Source organism: Oreochromis niloticus, linkage group LG13 (assembly GCF_001858045.2).
Source record: "Oreochromis niloticus isolate F11D_XX linkage group LG13, O_niloticus_UMD_NMBU, whole genome shotgun sequence".
NCBI classification, from domain to species: Eukaryota; Metazoa; Chordata; class Actinopteri; order Cichliformes; family Cichlidae; genus Oreochromis; species Oreochromis niloticus.
Genome location: NC_031978.2, coordinates 33290970 through 33315415, shown reverse-complemented (window position 1 = coordinate 33315415; position 24446 = coordinate 33290970). Strand labels below are relative to the sequence as shown.

The following is a 24446-nucleotide window of genomic DNA, read 5'->3' as shown; positions in this document are numbered from 1 at the left end:
CACATGTATACATGGTACATTTGGCATTAATTGAAAAATTGTGGTCAAGGTCAAAAATCTCATCATCACTTTATACAACATGCCTCATTCAACAACACTACGCCCAGGTGCTTTCTAACATTTATACACTCTCACTCTCCACTGGACGCATCAGAGGAGAGTGAGAATGTACGGTATCCTACCCAAGGATACTTTAGCATCCAGCCTGGGATCAAACCACTAACTTGCTCTGCCTCCTGAGCTAAATCCAGATATAGGCCATGATAACACATCTATGCTGACTGTGATTTACAGAAGAACAGTGGACCTGTCCTTTAATTTCAACTTCAGGTCATTTGATAAATAAACTTGTAAGTACGTGGAAGTCCTGAAAACCAAGATAAACAACAAAGCAAATCTTGATGAATAGTAGCAGACTTGTATCGGTATCTGCTTCAATAATACAAATTCATAACACTTTTTACAGATTGAAGGTTCTCCAGTGAAGCTGTGACTCAAAAATCAAATCTTTCAGTGTTTAAATTGGAATTCATATTAGCACACAGCCTGAATAAGGCCACGTACCTTTTATGGTGTTCAGTATGTCCTTGAGATTGCCAAAGCTGTTGAGTAATGGGTCTTGTTCTTCGTCCTGGTTAAAGAACAGAATCTGATTGGTAAGAAAACACTTACACACAGTATTATCATTATTATGGGTTTACCGTTTGGCCCTGAACAAGCACCAAGCAGACTGACTATAGACAGACATACAGCCAGCTGGAACTCATCACGTCCACGCTGGTCACTTTTTCATATTGTTAGTAAATCTAACTGTAACTGTGTAAAATAACACAAAACACACTTGTGTTGAACTTACTAGTGGAGTGTGGGTATTCCATCTGGAGTTCCTCTTTATGGCTCCAACAACAGTGCTAATTTCACCCTGGACAATGTAGATGTTCTTATCCACCATGCTGCTTCCTGACAGAAAACACATAATAGCATATGGTCACTTCTAGAGCCAGGCTAAATAACCTGAAGTCACTGAAAGGCCATTTCTACAGGCGTTTATAGTACAGCTCTTCATCTGTGGCTCCATGCTACACTGATTTACGTTCACTTGGCAAGTGAAAGGTTGCTTGCTCAATTGTAGGTAGAAGAAGGGCATCCAGTGTAAAACTCAAAGTACACTGGGGAAAATAATGATTGGATACCTGCTGAATTTGGAACATTATGCTTTGGGCTGTTTTTCTGCTGAGGAGGCAGGAGGGACTGGAGCTAAAGGAAGGACCATGGGCAGGTACAGCTACTGAAAATGGCTGCCTTCTCCCTGACAGGACCATGAAGGAATCCTGACTGACTGCCGACTGATGGGTGACCGTAATGATAGCCCCCACCTGTGACGTAGATGATGCAACCTCAAGTAGTAACGCAGCTAAACAGCATTTAGGAAAACCAGTGGTAATGTCTAATGTATCCACCAGGGGGAGGAGTGTGGAGCTGCAGTCATTTACAGGCTACACAGTATGTTTATACTTGTTCAGGGTTTTTATAATTATGACAGAATCATAACTGGATATGTGTTTGCAGCAAATAAAATACAGGCTGTGCACAGCGAAGCAGCCGGACAGAAAGTACAGTTTGTGATCTCTGATTATTGTCGACTTGTGTTTCTGAACATGAAATCAGAATCAGAATACTTTATTGATCCCTAGGGGAAATTATTTTGGTTACAGTGCTCCAGTACAGGGAGTGCAGAATTATTAGGCAAATGAGTATTTTGTCCACATCATCCCCTTCATGCATGTTGTCTTACTCCAAGCTGTATAGGCTCGAAAGCCTACTACCAATTAAGCATATTAGGTGATGTGCATCTCTGTAATGAGAAGGGGTGTGGTCTAATCATCAACACCCTATATCAGGTGTACATAATTATTAGGCAACTTCCTTTCCTTTGGCAAAATGGGTCAAAAGAAGGACTTGACAGGCTCAGAAAAGTCAAAAATAGTGAGATATCTTGCAGAGGGATGCAGCAGTCTTAAAATTGCAAAGCTTCTGAAGCGTAATCATCGAACAATCAAGCGTTTCATTCAAAATAGTCAACAGGGTCGCAAGAAGCGTGTGGAAAAACCAAGGCGCAAAATAACTGCCCATGAACTGAGAAAAGTCAAGCGTGCAGCTGCCAAGATGCCACTTGCCACCAGTTTGGCCATATTTCAGAGCTGCAACTAGGGCTGGGCTATATCATACCGTTCACGGTAATACCGGTGTAATTTTGGGCAACGATAGGAAAATGAAATATCGCGATAGAATATGGGTAAAACCCGCATGCGCAGTGCCTTTGTTTACATATGCACATGGCAGCGACGCAGAATGAGAAGAGCGAAAGTGGATCGTTAAATGAAACGGATGAACCAGAACTGGTTTGTAAAAATGCTGCAACTTCAGTGGTGTGGAACTGGTTTAGCTTTCGTCCGTCAGATACACAACAAAGCACTGTTTTTGGTAGCGCATGCTAGCGGGCCGTCGTTATTACCATGTTGTTTGGAAAATACGGCATACTTAAAATCAATCCTTTGATTTTTCTGAAAATCGACAGTGCCCCTTATAATCCCGTGTGCCTTATGTATGAATTCTGGTTGTGTTTACTGACCTCGAAACGATTTTATGTGGTACACGGCGCTCGAAAATCTGTCAGATGTTTCAGTACGACTTTGGTAAGCTACGAAGCTGCACCGCTTGATGGATTGTCAGAGCATTACGGCTATCGTAGGCAGGCGCCTCGCGGAGTGATACGTACTGTGCTTCAACATAATATTACCGTATTGTGTGTGTATAACCTCTTTTTAAGTTTTGTGGATATTATACATGGTTATGCTGAGGATATGTCGGCCAGTTTCCACTGGAAATGCCTTTTGGTTAAACTGTCAGCAAGGAATTTGCATTTGCACTGTTAAATTTTTATATAACTTTAATGCACATAAAAAATAGCTGCTTGTTTAAGTGAAAATACATTGATGAGGTTTTTTGCACTAATAAAGTTGTGGAGTTGTAAAGTATTTTGTCTAGTGTCAATTATATCGTCAGTTATATCGTTATCGCAAATTTTCAAATGTATATCGTGATAAATATTTTTGGTCATATCGCCCTGCTCTAGCTGCAACATCACTGGAGTGCCCAAAAGCACAAGGTGTGCAATACTCAGAGACATGGCCAAGGTAAGAAAGGCTGAAAGACGACCACCACTGAACAAGACACACAAGCTGAAACGTCAAGACTGGGCCAAGAAATATCTCAAGACTGATTTTTCTAAGGTTTTATGGACTGATGAAATGAGAGTGAGTCTTGATGGGCCAGATGGATGGGCCCGTGGCTGGATTGGTAAAGGGCAGAGAGCTCCAGTCCCACTCAGACGCCAGCAAGGTGGAGGTGGAGTACTGCTTTGGGCTGGTATCATCAAAGATGAGCTTGTGGGGCCTTTTCGGGTTGAGGATGGAGTCAAGCTCAACTCCCAGTCCTACTGCCAGTTTCTGGAAGACACCTTCTTCAAGCAGTGGTACAGGAAGAAGTCTGCATCCTTCAAGAAAAACATGATTTTCATGCAGGACAATGCTCCATCACACGCGTCCAAGTACTCCACAGCGTGGCTGGCAAGAAAGGGTATAAAAGAAGAAAAACTAATGACATGGCCTCCTTGTTCACCTGATCTGAACCCCATTGAGAACCTGTGGTCCATCATCAAATGTGAGATTTACAAGGAGGGAAAACAGTACACCTCTCTGAACAGTGTCTGGGAGGCTGTGGTTGCTGCTGCACGCAATGTTGATGGTGAACAGATCAAAACACTGACAGAATCCATGGATGGCAGGCTTTTGAGTGTCCTTGCAAAGAAAGGTGGCTATATTGGTCGCTGATTTGTTTTGGTTTTGTTTTTGAATGTCAGAAATGTATATTTGTGAATGTGGAGATGTTATATTGGTTTCACTGGTAAAAATAAATCATTGAAATGGGTATATATTTGTTTTTTGTTAAGTTGCCTAATAATTATGCACAGTAATAGTCACCAGCACACACAGATATCCCCCTAAAATAGCTAAAACTAAAAACTACTTCCAAAAACATTCAGCTTTGATATTAATGAGTTTTTTGGGTTCATTGAGAACATGGTTGTTGTTCAATAATAAAATTATTCCTCAAAAATACAACTTGCCTAATAATTCTGCACTCCCTGTATAAATATTAACAAAGACAGACAATACACTAAGTAAGAAATAGACACAATATATACAGTATATACATGACTTATATGCATATAAGTCAATTATTGAACAACAAACACTACTATAAAACGATTATTTTATTGAACTGCTAATGTATTTATATACAATGCAAAATCAAAATGTAATATGGTATTTTAATGGTGAATAAATAAATGAACGCTTTTAAAACACAATTGGTAAAAATATATTGACTGGATGACTTGACAGTAGTTTTACTAATGAAGTATGGATTGCATCATGTTAAAATGCAGTAAATTGCCTGCTGTGACTTTTACAGACAGGTAAGAGAGCACAGGCTGTTATTAGCATCACAGTGGGTTGCTTTGTAATACAGTAGGTGACCATTCAGAGCACTCTCCCACCCCCACAGAAGCCAGCGACTTCCAAACCCCGGCCCAAATATCCTCTCGATGCCAGCCATGATTTTAACATAAACGGTATTCCTGGCATCCTGGAATCATTTTCTCTGTCATAAAGTTTAGGAAAGTACAAAGTTCAAAGGATGGATTTTCTCATTTTAGTGCTTGTTGGTTCAGCTGCAGCATTTCATTTGCACTGAAACTATCGTCACCTCTTAAAGAACATCCAAGCAGGTGCCCACCATCTCTGCCTGTCTCTAAGTCTTTCTTAGTGAAAGTCATCAATGTTTTTTCACCCTTAATAAAATTAATCACAGAAGAATTTTAGATTTTAACATTACTGTTAAATTCCAGTTTTTAAAAAGTATACAGTCATGAGTATGTTACTAACATTACTGTTACTACATCTGTAAACTTTGTAACGTTGTGTTGAATTTATAACACACACACACACACACACACATATATATATAGAAATTCCCCTCTTTCCCCTGCGGGCGGTTTATCCTCCAAGCTCGGGTCCTCTACCAGAGGCCTGGGAGCTTGAGGGTCCTGCGCAGTATCTTAGCTGTTCCCAGGACTGCGCTCTTCTGGACAGAGATCCCCGACCTTGTTCCTGGGATCTGCTGGAGCCACTCGCCTAGCTTGGGAGTCGCCGCACCGAGTGCTCCGATTACCACGGGGACCACCATTACCTTCACCCTCCACATTTTCTCGAGCTCTTCTCTGAGCCCTTGGTATTTCTCGAAGATTTTGTGTTCCTTCTTCCTGATGCTGCTGTCATTCGGTATCGCTACATCGATCACTACGGCCGTCTTCTTCTGTTTGTCTACCACCACTATGTCCGGTTGGTTAGCCACCACCATTTTGTCGGTCTGTGTCTGGAAGTCCCACAGGATCTTAGCTCGGTCATTCTTCATCACCCTTGGGGGCGTCTCCCATTTTGACCTCGGGACTTCCAGGTTATACTCGGCACATATGTTCCTGTACACTATGCTGGCCACTTGGTTATGGCGTTCCATATATGTCCTGCCTGCTAGCATCTTGCACCCTGCTGTTATGTGCTGGATTGTCTCAGGGGCATCTTTACACAGCCTGCACCTGGGGTCTTGCCTGGTGTGATAGACCCCAGCCTCTATGGATCTTGTGCTCAGAGCTTGTTCCTGTGCTGCCATGATTAGTGCCTCTGTGCTGTCTTTCAGTCCAGCTTTGTCCAGGAACTGGTAAGATTTCTGGATGTCAGCCACCTCCGCTATCTGCCGGTGGTACATACCGTGCAGGGGCCTGTCCATCCATGATGGTTCCTCGCCTTCCTCCTCTTCCTCCGGTTTCTGCTGCCTGAGGTATTCACTGACCACGTGGTCGGTTGGAGCCATGTTTCTGATGTATTAGTGGATGTGCGTTGTCTCATCTGGCCTCCTTCCTTTCCTCTTAGCATACAGTCTCAAGGTGCTGGATTTGGAGTGAAACCCTCCATGCATGGTCAGGAGCTTCCTTGTCTTGATGTCAGTGGCTTCTATCTCCTCCTTTGGCCAGCTTATTATCCCAGCCTGATCACGGGCAGGGCGTAGGTGTTGATGGCCCGGATCTTGTTCTTACCGTTCAGCTGACTCCTCAGGACTTGCCTGACCCTCTGCAGGTACTTGGTGGTTGCAGCTTTCCTAGCGGCCTCTTCTTGGTTCCCATTTGCCTGTGGGATCCCCAGGTACTTGTAGCTGTCCTCTATGTCTGCAGTGTTGCCTTCTGGTAGTTCGATCCCCTCAGTTCTGACTACCTTCTCTCTCTTTGTTATCATCCGACTACACTTCTCCAGTCCGAACGACATTCCAATGTCATTGCTGTATATCCTGGTGGTGTGGATCAGTGAATCGATGTCTTGTTCACTCTTGGCATACAGCTTGATGTCATCCATGTACAGGAGGTGGTTCACAACTGCTCCATCTCGTAGTCTGTATCCGTAGTCAGTCAGTTCAGGCCTATGCAGAACAGCAGTGGGGACAGAGCATCTCCTTGGTAGATCCCGCACTTGATGGTGACTTGTGCTATGGCCTTGAAGTTGGCCTCTAGTGTTGTCCGCCACATCCCCATTGAGTTCCTGATGAAGGCTCTAAGGGTCCTGTTCATCCTGTTTAGTTCTAGGCATTCCAGTATCCAGCTGTGGGGCATTGAGTCATAGGCCTTCTTGTAATCAATCCAGGCTGTGCACAGGTTGGTCAGTCTGGTCTTGCAGTCTCGGACGACTGCTTGATCTACCAGTAGCTGGTGTTTACCTCCTCTGGTATAATTACCCATCCCTTTCTGTGCCCCGCTCATGTCTTGAGCCATGTGCTCATTCACATCATCTAGTAGATCTTCAGAGGATACTTCACGTAGTCGTGGTAACCGGCTACGGAGGATCCAGGTTTCAAGCTTCGCCATGATCCTCTCTCTCAGGTCAGTTTATCTCACACTCAATGATCCTTCTTCCATCACACTTGGGGCTTGGTACCCAATCTCGGGTGGGGGTGATCACATCTACCCCGACCTGTTGCCCTGGCTCCCCTTTGCCGTAGAACTTTTGCCGCCGTCAATCTGGTAGTATTGACAGCGGCATCCAGTAAAAATACTGGTGGTCGCCAGTGCTACCCCTCAGCCTCCTAGTAGATGTTATTTTTTATAAATCCTAGGTGATATCTTTCCCCAACTTATTGTTGTCAATAGATTTTTCAGAAAACTGCCCTTGGTCACCAGGATTTAAACTAGTACACGATTTTTAGCAGATGCACCCCACTGGTATGCTTTTCAAGTCAACCCATAGATATAAAAAAAAAATAACAAACATACATTATTGATCATACTATTCAGAGAAGATACGTTCCAATAAAAATTTGAGTAGGTACACTGTGCCATTTTATGTGTGAGAGTTCTGCAAAAAGTATATAAAAGTTAAGTCTTCAAGCTTCAAGTTTAAGTCTAAGAACTATGACCCCTAAATGTGCATCGAATACAAGAAGCAAACAGCAAATTTCCATGTCTGACTTTACAATGCCTAAAGCCAATATGGATAACCAAACAGAACCAAAATGACATGTGATTTCTATTTGACAAGCAGTACAGGTCTGAATAGTTGGATTAACCCTGTTCCTTTTGTCATGATTCTCATGGCAATTTTTTCATACCATTCTTTTTTTGAATACACAGAAACCAGACTATATAAAATAACACCCAGATAAAAGTGTAATAGCTGGATACAGGATACAGTGACAGGCTTATAGCTGATGGAAAAAAAGGATAATAATATTAAGTAGATATTGGCAAGAGAATGAACCCAATGCTCAGGAGCTGACAACAGTCTGGAAGAATTACCAGACATTCATTTCATGAGCCACAGTTGTTAACGGGTCTGTATTTCCCCTACAGCATATGCACAAAGTCAGAGGTCTCTAGTTCTTACATCTGGGTGAGATAACTAGATCTACAGTCTTACATACAGAAGAGGACAGAATCATTAGGTCCCTATTGAAAAGAAGAAGAAAAAATAACGGAGTATTAGAGCCAGTGTTAGAGTCGAAATTTAGAGGCTAAAGTTGAAAATCCATTTTGTATTTCCAGAAAAAAAAGTCGAAATGGTTGTTTTGAGACAAACCGCTGCAGTTCCCAAACTGTCCGAGTTAGTGACATCGGACTTCAGAATTGTTTTTTATTACAAGGAAGGAAATTATTTCTCTTTTAGCACATAAACACAGTGTGGTGATAAACATAAGGATGTTAAAAAGGCGGTAGAGAAAGTTGCATCAGGTAACACGGAAAAACCACACAAATTTGGAAGAGTGGATTTATAGAAGTGAAATGCTGGTAATGGACAGATACAAGGTTATCTGTGGTTGGACCCTTGTGTAATAAAAGAGGACGTGTTGTATCACAGGATGGCTGATGCTCTTTCACTAAATCCACCCAAGGTATTCTGTAAAGGGTGCAGCAGCTGTGGTAGTTGATCTTTAAACAGCTGTATTCTGCACATTTCAACTTTATTCTCAAAACTTTGACTTTATTCTCAAAATGATCCATAATATTTTTTTCTTAATGTGGCCCTAATACTCCTTTTTCCCTGAGAAGTCACAGCTCATTCTTCTTAGGCAAATCTCTCAAGCTTTTTTTTTTTTAAACATCTGTCCTCTTCAGCAGTGGCAAGCAGAATCATGGCATGAATACTTTGTTGCACCAAGCCTCTGCAGGCTTTTTTTTTAGCCTTTTTCTGGCTTTATCTGACAGATAAAGTGAAGAGTGACAGGGAAGGCATATGGTCACCTGCTCATCCCAGTGAGCTAAACCAGCACTCTGTAGGGTCCTCTTCTTAATTTATTTCATTATTCATATTGAATAATGAATATGAATATGAATATTCATTAGACCCAAACATATACTGAGGGTGCACTGGGAACAACTTGCAAAGGGCCGGGTTTAACGCCCACCTCCAACAGAAGTTCGACCGCATTACCAGGGAGGCTTGGGGCATTGAGTCAGAATGGACGATGTTTTGCGCCTCCACAGCAAGGTGGTTGGTTCCTGTTGTGGTGGTAAGAAGGGAGCCATCAAGTGAAGTGGAGTGTCATCAGGTTTGGTTACCCTATGGAACTTCAGAAGCAGCTGATGGGTACTGGCAGATCAAGCAGAAACTCCGGTGTGGGACGAGTTTGGTGAGGCCACGGGACAAGCCTTTCAGACTTCCTCGAGGCAACCCATCAGGCGATTCGGGAAGGAAAACCAGTGCTCTACCTACCTACCTACCTACCTACCTACAATGTAGGGCAGGGCGATATGGCCAAAAATATATATCATGATATATATTTGAAAATTTGCGATAACGATATAACTGACAATATAATTTCTGCGAGACAAAATACAACTCCACAACTTTACTAGCGCAAAAAAAAAAACCCCATCCATTTATTTTACTTAAACAAGCAGCTGCTTTTTTTATGTGCATTAAAGCTATATAAACATTTAACAGTGCAAATGCAAATTCCTTGCTGAAAGTTTAACCAGAAGGCATTTCCAGTAGAAATGGGCTGACATATCCTGAGCATAACCATGTATAATATCCACTGAAGTTAAAAAGAGGTGCTTTGCAACATTAAACTGCAGTGTGCCAAATAAAAAAAGCCAAATATGTATTTTACTGACCATAAGGTGCATGGGATTATAAGGCACATTAAGCGAAACAAAGCAGTCAAATAAGTCAAACTTTATTCAACTCATTCTTCTTTTTCCTCCACTTCTGTACCATTGATTCATTAATGCCTTATTCTATCACAGCTGCTCTATTCCCATGTTGTTGCAGTATATTAATGACTAACCTCGTATTGTGGATGGATTATCTCAGTTGTTCTCCTGACTGAAGTTTGGTCCGTTTACAGCATCATGCCATGCGATTGCATTTGTCTCTAACCATCAGGAACCTTCACGTTAACTTTTATCGAGTGGAAAAGTGTTAGTGTTCATCCTCCAGCTTCACTGTTTATGTTATACTAACACAGCTGTGTTGCTAGCGATCACGTAGCACATCATTATATACCAGCCAACCCAACTTCAGTGTCAAAAGATTTCAGGATTTTGGGATTTTTATTATTATTTTATTTTGTTACTTTATCTTTTGCTCTTTATGTTTATGTTTGCTCTTTCAGTAAGTCACACTTTGTGCAGACTCCTAAATGGGTAAGTTACACTCTGTACTCCACGGGAAGCCTGCACGCAGCAGCTATTTTATCTCTTCCTGTATCTCTTCCTGTATGTGCTTTTGATAAAAGACTGCTTCTTTTTGCTGCAGCGGAGAGTCTCTCTGAGTCTCCCCGTGTACACGTTAACCTGTCTGAGCGTTTTATTCTGACCTGAGTTGCATAGCAGGAAAACTCCTGACATTTCTTGGTCCTTGGAGCCGGATGGGACACAGCACTTTTGTGTGACCCCACAGGAAAGCCTCATCGAGCCCTGCCGTCGTGAGAAGCCCGCGCTGAAGTCTGTCGACAGCTCCTCTCTAGGTAGAGGATATAAAGTCCAGAGACGTAACGTTCGGGTTCTGGCCGGCGTTCTTATAAGTGGTCCACGGCGGTGGGGGTCGATGAGGTAGACCTGAGAAACCGGCAGCAACCAGGTGAATATTAACACTCAGACACCTCGCGTAAAACGTCTAGGCTCGCCCAGAGGGGTTGGTAGCATTCCTAAAAGTAAACGCTCGCCTGAAAAAGGGGCTGGAAGCTATTTTAGATAAACCTTGTCCGTAAGACGTAGTGCGCGTTGAAAAGGTGTTGTTGTTGTTTCATTTTTGTTGGTGGAATAAGTTGATTTTACAGCACAATAAGGAGGCTGAACTATTCCACTATTTTGTTTGCTGTTGGCCACCCAAGTACTGGTGAAAAGAGAGAAACAGGTCGTGTTTCATCACGTAAAGGTGACACCGCTTTCAAGAATAGCTTGAAAGTAGCAGGCCGTGTCAACTACCTCTCTCGATTCTCGTGCCAGAGAAGGTGCCGCAGTTGTGTAGTTGTAAAGTATTAAAATTAAAAGGATTAAAATGGGTAATGAAGCTTCAAAACTCACTGCTGACGAGCAGTGGTTAGAGAAAAAATGTCCAGGCGCCGGACAAATTAGTGCAAGTAGATGGAGAAATCCTAAGAAAACAAAATGTCCCACTTGGGAAGGTAAATGTAGCCCATCAGCATTAACACAACTGAGGGAAGCTCTTTTGAAAGAAATAGCAGAAACCAAAAACCTAAGAAAGAAAGGGAAACGTTCGCACGAATTGCAATATTTCAAGGCCTGGAAGGCAGAAGCAGCTAGGCGAGAGGAAACCAAAAGAAAAGACAAGAGAAGAAAGATAAAAAGTCAGAAAAACAGAACTTAACCGCCAGTTTAGTAAAACCGGAAGACGAGACACAGTGCGGTGCTCGCAATATGTGTATTAATCCACCACCATATGCGCCGCCACCTCCCACATCTGCAGCCACAGCTGCAGCGTCTCCCACATCTGCAGCCACAGCCGCAGCATCTCCCACATCTGCAGCCACAGCTGCAGCACCACCCATTAAACACTCACCCATATCAGGAAGAACTAGGTCACATACACAACATCCTTATGTGAAAGCACAAATAATGCTAAACAAACTTTCACTCAAAGATAGCCCACAAGAAGAAATAGGAGACACAGTCGATCCACCAGCCACTGGTATCTACCCATTGGTAGCAGTGGCTAACCCTAGATTTGGCCTAATAATAGGGCCAGAAGGACAGGAGGAGCAAGATGACCGCCCACACATACATGTTTTTCGTCCGTGGTCACAGACGGACAGACAAAATGTCCTGAAAGACGTTCCTCCACTGAATGAAGGTTTTACACCATGGAGGGATGCTGTAGAACTGATCAGGAGGCAATGGTATTTAAACGGTCATGAAATGCTTCAAGTACTGCAAGATTTATTAGGTTTAAGGATGGGAACAGTTAGAGGGGATTATACCGGCTCAAACGCCGGGGGTGTAGCACATGCACCAGGAAGCACCGACCTAATCAATGACCTAACAAATTTATATGAGAGAATTAGAGTACGGTTGGCCCCGAGGGCTGACTATGGCAAAATAGGGGAGGTAAAGCAAAAAGAAGCCGAAACAGCTTCTGATTTTCTGGACCGGCTGCGCCCGGTTTTTAGACAGCATTCAGGCCTAGATTATGAAGAAGCCCCAGAGAGACCATACCAACAGCAACTAAAGAACGCATTCTTAAACGGTCTCCTTCCCCCAGTTAGAGCCCACGTTGAAAAACACTGGGTAACAATGAACACTGGTAACCTAGCAGACGCTCTGCAGTATGCAGAACATGCAACCCGAGTGGTAAAAAAGAAAGAGAAAGGAGGTGTTTTCACTGTGGATCCCGAGACAGGATTCATAGCATTTGCTGGTGGATACAGAGGACAGAGACAAGGACAGCAGAGGGGAAAGGGAAAGACAAGTTATAAAGGTTATAAGGGAGACAAGGGACGAAGGGGTGAGAGAGACAATCGCTGTTATATTTGTGGAAAAGAAGGTCATTTTGCAAGGGACTGTAGGTACAAAAAGGAGGATGACTCAGGAGAGGGTCAGAGTAAGTGACTAGAACAGGAAGTAAAAGAAGAAACAGAAATTTTCAACATAGAACAGTTGCTCCTAGGTTCTGAACACAAACCTACAGTAACAATCCATGTCAGTGGCCAACCTCTAACCATGTTATGTGACACTGGAGCATGTAAAACCGTGCTAAATCAAAAGCCCAAAAAACTAAAATACTCAAGTGACACCCTGATAGTTAAATCTGCGTCAGGCCACACCAGTGTTAAATCACTAACAGAAGAACTGTTACTAGTACACCATGAAAGCGGCAGAAGTTGTAAAAACCAATGTATATATGACCCATCCTGCCCAGTCAACCTTCTGGGGAGAGATGCTTTAGAGAAACTAAGGATTGGTGTAGTGCCAGGGCTAGAAGGCATGTACGCTAAACTAATGTTACATGAAGAGCAAAGTCCTGAGGCCCGTCAGTTCAATGTGTGTAAGGGACAGGGAGAACCCTACTATTATTGGACACTAGACCTGCCTCCATTAGAACCCTTGCAGCGTATAGCAAATCGCTACTTGCCAACCCATTCAAGAAAGCTAGACTTTGCTGAGTACCACAACACCTTAAGGTTCAAACAAAGCCCAGGTCATGACCCCATATATGACCAACAAGTGCACAAACTAGGACCACAGAAACTCACACTGCAACACCTCTATGTTACCCAAAGCGGTAACGCAGTGTGCTCTGTAATACAGCCAGGAAAGGTACAAGAGCTAAACAGGATGCCAAAACCACATGTGTCAGTAGCACACAATGACAACACAGACTGGAAAGACTTAGGCCACATCCTCACTCAGGTGGAAAGGGACAGATATGAGAAAACTGAAGAAACACATGAAGGGTGGCTTCAGGGCCGTAGAACAGGATGTATGAGGTACACATTAGGGTGGGTACGCACGACACAGCCAGCAACCCATATGACTGACTGCGCAGATGCACACATGTATGAAGTTAGTGAGGGCTGATACACACTCTTTTCCTCTAGTTCTCATCCAGAACTAGAGGAACTACCTGCTAAGCTGTGGTCTACAGGACCAACAGACGTAGGACTAATTAAAGGAGCAGATCCTGTCGTAGTAAAAACCACCACAACTTACAGGCCAGTAAAACCACAGTATCCCCTCACAACAGAGGCCAAAGCAGGAATAAAACCAGTAATTGCAGACATGGAAAAGGCAGGCATCTTAATAAAAACAACTGAAGTAACCTGTAACACGCCTATTTTCCCAGTAAAAAAAGCAAATACGGGAAAATACCGTCTAGTACATGACCTCAGGGCAATAAATGAAGTAACAGCACAAATCCCACCTGTGGTAGCAAATCCACATACAATTCTGAATCAAGTGACCCCCAAGGAACAGTGGTTTTCAGTTATAGATCTGTCTAATGCATTCTTTTCTGTACCACTACACCCTGACTCGCAGCATCTGTTCGGGTTCACTTTTGAGGGTCAAAAGTACACATATACGAGGTTACCTCAGGGCTTCCAGAACAGCCCCACTCTGTACGCAGAGGCTCTAAAGAGGTCCATGTCACTGTGCACACTCCCCGCCCCGGGACAGTTCCTCCTGTATGTAGATGATATACTCATCACAGGGAACACACTAGCAGACTGTAAAGCAAACACAATGACAGTGCTACACCATCTAGCTGAGCAGGGCCATAAAGTCTCACAGCACAAACTACAACTGTGGAGCCAAAAGGTCACATACCTCGGGCACACACTCACTGGGGAAGGGAAGACACTGTTAGACAGCAGAAAACTAGCAGTACAAAACGCTCCAAAACCACTCACGCCCTACAAACATCACTGCTGTTTAGTTTCCGGTCTTCATTTATGTTGGAAGTGATAGCAGAGCTGTACGTTTGAATTTTTTCAGAAATTTCTCAGTCAGAACATGATCTATCATGTTTAGGTAACTAGCGAAACTAGCGAGCTAACTTCCGCTAACTTCCTGCTAACTTCTAACTCTGTTAAATGTAATGAATTCTGTTTTCATGGATGCCTGGATGTTAAACATCATAGTTACACCTGGTAAAGCAGCAATGCTGATCGTTTTATTAAAGATGAAAGAATTTAGACAGTTTTTAACTCTCAGTGATGTTCGTTTGACTTCGGGACCTTAAAGGACGGAGTTTAGGACCCAGATTACTCCCAGATTTACGAGCACCTTAGTCTGACAAATACGGCAATAACGACGGCCCGCTTGCATGTTCTACAAAAAAAATGTGCTTTGTTGTGTATCTGACGGACAAACACCAAACCAGTTAAGTTGCACCACTTTAACAAACCAATTCTGGTTCATCTGTTTCACTCAACAATCTGCTTTTCCCATTCTCATTCTCCGTTACCACCGTGCTTTTTCGGCACTGCACATGCGCGTTTTACCCATATTCTATAGCGATATTTCATTTTCTTATCGTTGCCTAGCATGGTACCGGTATTACCGTGAACGGTATAATATGGCCCAGCCCTACTACAATGTATAGTGGGGATGAGGTGCTGCTGACCTCACCTGAGGACATAGTCGCTATTGATGGAAAGAATACTTTGAGAACCTCCTTATTCCTACTGGCAGGCCTTTATAGGAAGGAGAGTCTGGGGACAAGGATGATGACGTACCCATCACTAGGGGTGAGGTCACTGAGGTAGATGAACAGCTTCATGGTGGCCAGGCCCTTGGGATAGACAAGGTTTGTCCTGGGTTCCTAAAGACTCTGGATGTTGTAGGGCTGTCTTGGTTGGCGTATCTCTGCACATCGCAGGCAGGTCTGGGGCAGTGCCTCTGGACTGACAGACTGGAGTGGTGGTTTCTATCTTCAAGAAGGGATAGAGGAAGGTGTGGTCCAGCTATACGCAATCAGAGTCGTCAGCCTCCCTGGGAAGGTCTATGCCAGGGTACTGGAAGGGAGCATTCATGTGTTTGTGGAACTTCAGATACAGAGAAACAATGGGGGTTTTGACCTGGTCACGCAATGCTGGACCAGATCTTTATCCTCTCAAGGATATTTGAGGGTTGTAAGAGTATGCCTAACCAGTCTGTGTGTTTTATGGACCCAGAGAAGGCAAGACGACTGCATCCCTTGGACTGTCCTATGGAAGGATGCTTCAGGAGTATGGGGCGTCTGGTGTCTCGTTTCCGGTTGGTGTAGATTATACCAGGGCTGCCCTTTGTCACAGATTCTGTTCCTTATTTTTATGGACAGAATTTCTAGGTGTAGCCAAGTGGCGGCAAGCTCCAACATTGGTGGCCTTAGAATTTCCTCTCTGCTTTTTGAAGATCATGTGGTTTTCTTCGCTTCATTAGGTGATGGCCTCCAGCTCAGACTGGAGCAGTTCACAGCCAAGTATGAAGGGGTGGGAATGGGAATCAGCACCTTCAAATCTGTGACTATGGTCCTCAGCTAGAGAAGGGTGGACTGCGCAGTCTGGGTCAGGGACGAGTTGCTGTCCCAAGTGGAGAAGTTCTTCAGAACGGGTCTTCAACACCACTGGTAATATTGTTAACCATCTGCGCACACTGCTAAAACCTGATAAAGTAAACATGCTTGTTTCCCTGTCAAAGAATTTAAAAGATTTGTTTGGAGGGAATATTTTACCGCCTTTTCTTGTTTGTTTCAATATTAATATAGCTACTTTTTGGAGTATTCATTCATTTATTTAGTTATTTATTTATTGAGCCAAATCACACAAAAGACTTAATTTTACCTCTGAGATTTGACATCTGACATTTTGGTTTTTAACTTATTTTTTGTTTGGTCGAGTGTGTCAGACAGTCAAACACTGGAACGGCCTGTAAACACAGAGTGGGGAAAGAAGCCGGTTTCTCTTTGTTTCCCTCCCGTCATTGTGGTTTTTATTTAAATAAATGTTTTTGCTTTTTCTGAACACAGGCTGCTGCTGTTCTTTCTTTCTTTATGAGTTTGAGTAAATGCAAAGCTGCTGCATCTGAGCGCACTCTGAGGAGGGTGCATTTGCTCGCAGCTAAAGGACGGTGCTGTTAAAGCAGAGCTATTATTTATTTCTGTTGACTGCTTCTGTTAGCTTCAACCAACATTATTAGCAAACTTACTCATGGACGCATAAATAAATAAATGGCCCTTGTAAAAACGATCGACGACAGCCTCACCCTTTCATCGACAGTCGATATATTCATCCAATCGCCTGACCTTAGTGGTACTGCTACCTTTTGCAGCAACGGTTTTACGGCATGTTTTGCAAATTACCACATTTTGTTTGAGAACCCTTGTGAAATCCAAACCACTGCCAGGTTAGGCCTGCTCAGGGCAGTGTGCAAAGTAGAAAATTTTAGAGCTGAGAAAGGAGACCAGTGATGTGTTCACACAGGATGGAAGAAAAAAAAAAAAACCTCAGTGAATTACATGCAGACAGCTTAAAAATTGCCGTGGCAATTTACTCTTGATGTTTACAATTGAGCCATAATAATCGAAGAAAGAGCTCAGTGTAAAACCAAAGCTCTCCATTTACCAGATACAAGATCACAGATACAAGCAGCAGAATGCAGATGGATGGATGACATACTTGTTGGTTTATATTACATTCACAGTATTTTTGGCAACAGTGTAATAATATAGCTTGGTTGTCTATCTTGAGGTTTGCTCTGTAAAAATGTTAAAATAAAATGCACTAGTAAATGAATATGACTGTGTCCTTGCAGGACACCAGGAGAGATGAGCCCTCCATCAAAGATGCTGCATTGACTGTGGTCAGTTAATATGGTGTCCTGCAGGTTCAAGGTCATTGCATCTCCAACTTCATCACCCAAATCTATCATAGTCAAGCAGTAATGCCTGAGCAGGGAAACAAAACACCCTAAAAACTTACAATACAAAGTAGGGCTGGGCCATATTATACCGTTCACGGTAATACCGGTACAATGTTAGGCAACGATAAGAAAATGAAATATCGCGATAGAATATGGGTAAAACGCGTGTGCGCAGTGCCTTTGTTTTCATATGCACATGGCCGAAAAAGCACAGCGGCAACGGAGAATGAGAAGGGGGAAAGCGGATTGTTGAGTGAAATGGATGAACCAGAATTGGTTTGTAAAAATGGTGTAACTTCAGTGATGTGGAACTGGTTTGGTGTTTGTCCGTCAGATACACAACAAAGCACGTTTTTTTTGTAAAACATGCAAGCGGGTCGTCGTTATTACCGTATTTGTCAGACTAAGGTGCTCGTAAATCTGGGAGTAATCTGGGTCCTAAGTTAACGGAAGTTAGCTCGTTAGTTTCACTAGTTACCCAAGCATGATATAGCATGTTCTGACTGAGATTTCTGAAAAAAATTCAAACGTACAGCTCTGCTATCACTTCCAACATAAATGAAGACAGAAAACTAAACAGCAGTGACATTTGTAGGGTTACTGAAGTTGGGCTAGCTGGTATATAATGATGTGCTACGTGTGTCGTGTTGGGATTTAGAGATTCTTTTATTGCTGGCATATACTCTGCCTTGTGATAAATGGATTAATAACATGTTGTAAAGTATTATTTTATGAGTAATATTGTTTACAGGGTTGATATTGCATTGAATATGTTTGTCATTACATTCATTCTATTGACAGGTTGAGTTCATTATATAAACAATGCATAACTGTGCTTGTTTAGAGTTGATGTTCTATCCAAGAGGGTTTTAAGCTTGACTGGTGAGAGTGTCCAGGTGATACATGTTGAGGGAAGATGAGAACATAGCAGGTTAATTAGATACATTTATCACAATGCAGAGTATATGCCAGCAATAAAAGAATCTCTAAATCCCAACACGACACAGGTATGTTAGCATAGCATAAACAGTGAAGCTGGAGGATGAACGCTAACACTTTTCCACTCGATAAAAGTTAATTTGAAGGTTCCCGATGGTTAGGGACAAATGCAGTCGCATGGCATGATGCTGTAAAATGCACCACACTTAAGTCAGGAGAACAACCGATCCATCCACAATACGAGGTTAGTCATTAATATACTGCAACAACATGGGAATAGAGCAGCTGTGAGAGAATAGGGCTTTGGAGTTGACGTCACGCCGCAATGTATTGTGGGAGCGCAGCGCCATTTTCCGGGTCCACAAATCAAAACAAACACACTGTGTTGGAATGACAACTACAAGAAAGATGCTTAAAAGCAGCTCAAAAGAGAATGGACTATATAGAAACCGATTGCATCCAGAGGCGAAGTGGCGGTACTTGCAGAAATAGCGTGCATTGGAAATGTGGACCCGTATGAAATATGGCCGTGGAGTAGAAACCCTGAAGACCAACCGCTATTGACGTAGCCTGACATATTTTCGTACCTTGTCTGTGGAGTCAGCGCGTACAAGTCGTCATTCAAACAAAGGTAAGTCAGCTTGAGTACTGCGAGTGAAATGCGTTTGATTTTCCCCCGAACATTCAGATTAGTGCAGCATAAATTCATTCATGAGGGGAAATTACAGTGAGAACATGTGGAGGCTCTGTTAGGTGGATAAAATAGTGAGTTCAGTGCATTGATGTGACATTGTCCTGAAGGATTTAGTTATTCTTTATGGTTAAAGAAATTGCAATAATTTATTCATATTTATTATAAATAATTCTAATTATACATCTTGCTTCCATGTTTGTATCCTGTGCCACTAAAAATACATCTTTAGTTTTATACATTGATTAATGACCTGCAGAATCTCCTTATCATATTAAGTGATTCATAATTGTCACTTTATGCTTTCTCCATCTTGAAAGTGATGACATCCTTGCATTACATCCTTTAGGTTCATTTTCTGCAGGCAGGTTTCTGACAGAGAACAGGCTGATTTAGAATATAACATGCAGCGTTCTATAGATGGATGCATTAAAAAAATGAAAAATTACATGTATGTGCTAACTTTCTAAACACTTTGTTACATTTATGATAAAATAGATAAAACACATTTATGTCGGCCTTGGCTCATAGTTCTTGTCTTTAAATGAACTTTGTCTGTGTGTGTTTCAGGTACTGCACTCTGAAAGACTGAATGAACCAGCATTGCAGCCATGGGTCACTGTGAGCATCACAAGGAAGGTTGAAGCCGCCCACTGCACCTGTATGACCGGAGTCGTGAAGACCTGCAGCCATGTCGCTGCTCTTCTGTTTAATGTAGAAGCAACAGTGCGGATCTGTGGCACAAGGACTGTTACAGATGAACCTGCATACTGGGTTTTGCTGGGTAATGTGACCAAGATACAGCCAGAGGTTGGCCATAAGATAGACTTCTCCTCTTTAGCTGCCCAAAAAAAGGTTCTTGATCAAAACATAAACAGACCATCCGTATTGAAAGGTAAAAGGAGCCGTCCTCAAAAAAGAAAAATCCCACCTGCTACTGTGGAGGAGTTGTCACTGCTATTGGATACTTTGCTGGAGCACAGTAAAGCTGTGGGTTGTGGGAATGACCCATAATGTTTTATCTAGGGGTCTAGATTTATGCCTGAAGTGCACTGCCATGTAAATAATTTGCATTTACTGAATATGTACTGACTGAGTACCACTGTTCAAAAATTGAATAAAGAAACAAACTAATTTTTGCCTCTTTTTTTTTTAATTAAAACCACTTTATAGAACATCTCATCAGTTACAATGTAGAATCCATGTCATTTATAGTTTACAAATGACAAAATGTTTACACAAAATCATGACAGTGTTTACATGATATCACCCACTACTAACATTACTTTATTTACTGTATCTTTTGAAAAATTACCGCTATTTATACAGCACAAGACTTAAGAATATTTAACAGGAGCAAGTTTCATTTTTCCCTGGTTTTACTACCACACTGTTCACCAAACGCAGCAAACCTTCACCATCTTATCCAGAAGGGTCACCTCTTCACCCTCACATGGAAGAAGTAATCTGATTGGCATGGTGGTATGTTTGAAGCAGGTCCCTTGTGTAGCGCTGGAACCCAGTCACGATGTGTTTCATCCATTTCATAGGCTGGTTTGCTGCAATAATGCCAAATAATTAGCAACTCTATAAATAGAAGATAGTTCTGCAAAATCACTCAGGATGTTTGTTCTAATTTGCTATGACCTCAGAGCGCATTGGAAATAAAACTAATAGGCTATAAAGAGTGATTTGAACATATTTAGAACTTACCGGAATGAAACTGTCTGGAGCACCAACAGATATATGGAGATGGAAGAGAGCTGGATATCAGCTCGTCTCACAGCTGCTATCCAGGCTAGACGCCTTTGTTTGGTAACATCCGATACATGAGCTGCCTCATGTTGCTTCCAGGTTGGGAAAGAATGAAAAGATAAACCATTTTCAAGCTTATTCTCTTGCCGGTCGTGCGATCGAACATTGCAGCCGACCACACAGCAAATACGAACCATGGCTGTTGTGTGTGCGTTCGCTCCTTTTTCGCTTGCGCTTTGTTTGGACCCGGAAAATGGCGCATCAGGCCAAAATCCTTTCCACGCCCACCCCCGTGACATCACGCTCCAAAGCCCTATACAGCATTAATGAATCAGTGGTACAGAAGTGGAGGAACCAAGAAGAATGAGTTGAATAAAGTTTGATTTATCTGACTGCTTTGTTTCGCTTAATGTGTCTTATAATCCCGTGCACCTTAGGTCCGAAAAATACGTATTTGACTTTTTTATTTGGCACACTGCAGTTTAATGTTGCAAAGCACCTCTTTTTAACTTCAGTGGATATTATACATGGTTATGCTCAGGATATGTCATATATAGCTTTAATGCACATAAAAAACAGCTGCTTCTTTAAGTGAAAATGAATGGATGGGGGTCTTTTTTGCACTAGTAAAGTTGTGGAGTTGTATTTTGTCTCACAGTCAGTTATATCGTTATCACAAATTTTCAAATATATATGTCGTGATAAATATTTTTGGCCATATCGCCCTGTTCTAATACAAAGTTATGGAAAGCTTACACGTAGTTTCAAAATGATTAAATCTGAGACTTTTTTTTTTTATTGTAAGGTTATTAAAGTTTTAAATTGTTTAACAAATCATTCTAACATATACATCTGATAATACTACAAATATGAAATAACAACATCTCCAGCAGTCACAATACTCACAATTCATAAGTTACCCAAACTTGGCCATCGTAAATAAGCTCATATTCAACATATACACCCAAGATTTCTTCAACTCTGGTATCTGCTTCCTTCAGAAGTTCTCTGATGCCTCCGCAATTGTTGGCCTCATCGCCAATGAGGAAAACAGGGACTACAGAGAACTGACTGAGGACACTGTCGACTGGTGCCACTGGAACCAACCCCAGCTCAACGGTGAAAAAACAAAGGAGCTGCTGGTTGACTTCCACAAGCACAAACATCCTCCACCTTACACTACAGTGAACATTCACAGAATGGACATTGAGATAATAGAGTCATAAGTACTGATGTGTTCAGCTGACCAATAAACCAGACTGGCTGGCCTTTAAGGTGTGACGGATAAATACAACAAAATAAAATGATACGGTTGAGACAAAAACTGTGGTATTTTGTAAATATAATAATAAACGCGAATTCACAGTGTAACTGTGTAACTTTATTAGCAGCGTCCTCCTAAAATGTGGCAACAACATTAAGAGTAACATCCTCCTCTCTGCCCTTTAATGCCCCTGGTCGCTATGGTAACGTGTAAATATTACTTTCAAAATAAGACACACAACTACAACACGGGAAAAGACCCAGGAAACAGTTAACGATAAAAACTCTGAAACCATAAATTTCACACCCAAGACTCAACTGTCGGGGCCCGGTACCAAACAACGGTACCGGTCCATGGCCCGGGGATTGGGGACCACTGTTTTGGAACGCAGGGGAGCTCCTGAAAACCTATCGCTCTGTCTTGGCATTGGCTTGTAGAAAATATTCTACATCCTGTATAAATCTTTGATTTTTTCTCTTCTTTTTTTTTTTTGAAATGTGAGCTGACAACACTCTCACGTCTGTCATACACATCAGTCCCAATGCATTTACACTGAAGGTGCATTCACGTGCACACATGTAGATATGTAAATTTGAATCCAAATTCCCAAATGTCCTCACGTGGGCCAGTCAGGGATAACTACAAGGCTGGATGTGGTCCAGGGCCATACAACACCCAGATGTGGACTAATCTTTGACCATTTCATTGACTAGGAAATTACTTGTCAAAACATCTTCAATTTACAAAGTATTGTACCATTTACTTTGTTTTTGACTGCAAGTCTGGGCCTAAAATGAGACTGAGAGGGACCTTGTTCCACAACTAAGTAACTTTGTTTTAGTGGTGTCCTCTGTGTGCAGGGGCCTTTATTTAGTGACTCCTTGTCCTATCTGCTCCTTGTAATGTTCATCTCAGTGGCTGGTGATGTCACTAGAGTCGTGCTTATGGACGATGATTTCGGGCATCAACGATGGTCAAAATATGCAGCCGCAGCGACTCACCAATTAAGCTTAGCACATTTTACTATTGTTAAATTAAATTAATGTAATTGCAGTCATCATAATCAATTGGCCTCATATATTTATGTCTCATCTCCAACAACACCTGACACAAGCAACAAAAATGAAATGTATTTTAGCTTCAGCAAAACATCTTTGACGGGGAGCCAGGATTTTTTATGTGCAGGAAAACATTTTTATGGTTAACTTGTACTAACCCTATGAAATCGTAATATTTCCTTACACAGAAAGAAAAATCACATAATATCAACCCCAGATCATAAACGAGCTGAGTAAAAAGTAACAGTGTTTATGGAACAGTTTATGCTTGTTTTGGGGGAAAGTGGTGTTTTTAGCCTGTGTTTGGATTACAAGTAACTTCCGGTGATTCAAGCTCTGTGTCAGAATGCAGACAATTTTACCAATCAGTGTAAAAAGAAACAAAACAAAAAAAACTAACTCAGCCATGCAAGCTTCTGATAATCTAATATGCTATGTGGCTAATTAGATTAGACAGCATCTCCTTAAAGACAACCCCAACAGTCTCTCTCTTAATTGAAACGCATTTATCATTTGACCAAAACAAAAACATGGCGTCAGACTTAAGTTTAATCGACGTTCTGACGAACTCAAATGTTAATGAGCAATTTACGGGACCAATTACCTGCAAGCTACCTATTTAGCTTAACTAGCTAGCACCTTATTTAGCTACTGGTAGCTGTGTTTTCATCATCCAAGCCACTATGTACTTCCCTGATTTGCTTAGGATAAACTTCCTCTGAGTAACACATAAAACGCTTCTGTTGTCCATTTGAAATGAATATATTACCTGTCTACGGCGGTTGTATCACAGATGAAGTCCTTCTATAGCTAATGCTAGCCTTGCTCGGTAAGCTAGTAGGCTAGCCGGCCAAGAGTGAATGAAAAAGACCAGAGTTCAGTTCAGGCGCCACAATGAAACAAAGCAAAAACGTCGGACATTCCACTGTGCGATACCGAAATATTCCCAAACACCGCCTCTTCATTCACTTAAAAATGCTCGACAGGTCAGTAAAGTGTACACCTTCCAGCTGTCACTCTGCTCTTAGTAAACACACTGACGTGGAAAAGCTCTACACTCTCAACCGAACCTGATTGCACAGTTTTGATTGACGTGTTACTAAACTCAGTAGTTTTTAAGGTTTAATACGGCTTCATTATACAAGTACGTATCAGATCATGAAGTAAGGCTGATTTTTATATTAATGCTTGTATTATTTTAGAATCATTTAC

The 24446-nt window shown here is 42.0% G+C and overlaps 1 protein-coding gene and 1 long non-coding RNA gene across 4 annotated transcripts in view; both read right to left on the bottom strand.

Annotated features, from left to right (window-relative positions):
• Nucleotides 1-24446, bottom strand: part of ttc27 (tetratricopeptide repeat domain 27) — a 728099-nt gene that overhangs the window by 139518 nt on the left and 564135 nt on the right. The window lies entirely within an intron of this gene.
• Nucleotides 542-24312, bottom strand: LOC109204870 (uncharacterized). Its single transcript, XR_002064404.2, has 3 exons — nt 24004-24312; nt 857-960; nt 542-631 (listed from the first exon to the last, which is right to left on the bottom strand). It is a non-coding gene; the product is annotated as an uncharacterized LOC109204870 (long non-coding RNA).